Source organism: Lucilia cuprina, chromosome 4, assembly GCF_022045245.1.
Source record: "Lucilia cuprina isolate Lc7/37 chromosome 4, ASM2204524v1, whole genome shotgun sequence".
Lineage (NCBI taxonomy): Eukaryota > Metazoa > Arthropoda > Insecta > Diptera > Calliphoridae > Lucilia > Lucilia cuprina.
The window spans coordinates 98,288,170-98,290,007 of record NC_060952.1 but is presented as its reverse complement, the minus strand read 5'-3'; positions in this window follow the sequence as shown (position 1 = coordinate 98,290,007).

The window sequence follows — 1,838 nt, the reverse complement described above, 5'->3', positions numbered from 1 at the left end:
GAACTCCTTGTACATTAACAACATTTCGCATTTACGTGAAGATTTACATGTGTATGCGGTTGATACCCTGGCGCGTTATTGTCTGCCACAGATGCTTGGCAATGTTGTTAGTGCTGCTGACGATGATGTTGATGATGATGGCGATGACGATGATGCGCAATAAATGCGGCGGCATCATTTCTTTTGTATGTCCGACTGTTTACTCACATGTCAACTGTCCTGTAGTTCTGGTGTTCATTGCCTGATTGATGTTAAGTGGTACTTTATGTGAGTATCCACTTCTACTTTACTCTTTTTTATCCATACAACCATCCGTCCATCCTACAAACATATACATACATACGTACATACTTATGTATGTCCGTCCCTATATTCAATCATACGTAATCTGTAAGACAGACGTTTGTTTGTCTTCGCAGTTTTTTGTTGCTCTTTACTAAATTGTAAATGCTGATGTCACTACATATTAAACACATCTACTCAAGATTGCAGCAGCAACAACAGTTGTTGTTATATTGTTGTTGATGGAATGTTGTTTTTTGTGTTCGTTTATCCGCTGGATGTTTAATTTATTTGACCAGTAATCAAACGACGAAAAGAGTTACATTAAACTTGTTAAAAGAAATACAAACAACAACAACAACATAAGAAAAATCACAAATTGTCGTCACATTGTAAAGTGAATGAAATAAATTTAAAAATGATGAACATAATGAGAATTAGTTACCACCTCAATTATATGTTATTTGCATGTTTATAAGAAATTTGTGTTTTTTTCAGTTTGTTTTTAGATTGTTTTCGAAAATCTTGATTGGAATTGTGAACGAATGTTTGTAATACTTAAGCTAAAAGGAAAATAAAGTAATTTCAATTAACTTTGTATTATAAAGAGTATTTAAACAGGATTTTGTTTAGAAGAAAATTCTACGACGGATTATAGTTTAAATCATGGTTTAAAGTGGCCATTATTGGGAAGAAGCGAATATAAGATTTTTGATTTTATATCCTTATGAAATTTCCTTTACATTCTCATGATCATGAGCAACATATAATTAATGCTGCAGTTATACAAACTTTATGTGTTGACATTTGTCTTTAGTTGGGAGAAAAAATTAACCAAGTTTGACTTAAATTAAAACAGTAGCTACTAGTTAGTTAGTTTATGCTGATGCCACTTAACCACAAACAAAAACAACAAGATTATATTTGTTTTTTGTTTGTTTCTTAAGGTCTAGGTTCCCAACAATAACAATTACGTTTAACCTCACGTTTTATCATTCTATATGCATCATTGCATTTATAAAATAACAAAAATATATGTATTAATACAAATATTTTAAACCTCTATACATACATCTGTATGCAAATGTTTCTATGTTGCAAATGTATTTAAATACGACAGACAGTATGTATGTAAATAAAAAACTGCAAATTCTATTAAGAGTCTAAATGTCATAAAAGGACTTTTAGGAGTTGCAATAGTAGGAATATGATTAATAAGGCGTAAAAAATGACACTAATTTGAAGGGTAAAGGAACAAAAAGGATGTGTAAAATACCCTACATTGAAGCTAAATTAGGACTGAGGTAGAAATAGATCTAGAACAGCACTAGAACAGACTAGAATAGAACTAGAATAGAACTAGAATAGAACTAGAACAGAACTAGAACAGAACTAGAACAGAACTAGAACAGAACTAGAACAGAACCAGAACAGAACTAGAACAGAAATAGAACAGAACTAGAATAGAACCAGAACAGAACTAGAACAGAACTAGAACAGAACTAGAACAGAACTAGAACAGAACTAGAACAGAACTAGAACAGAACTAGAACAGA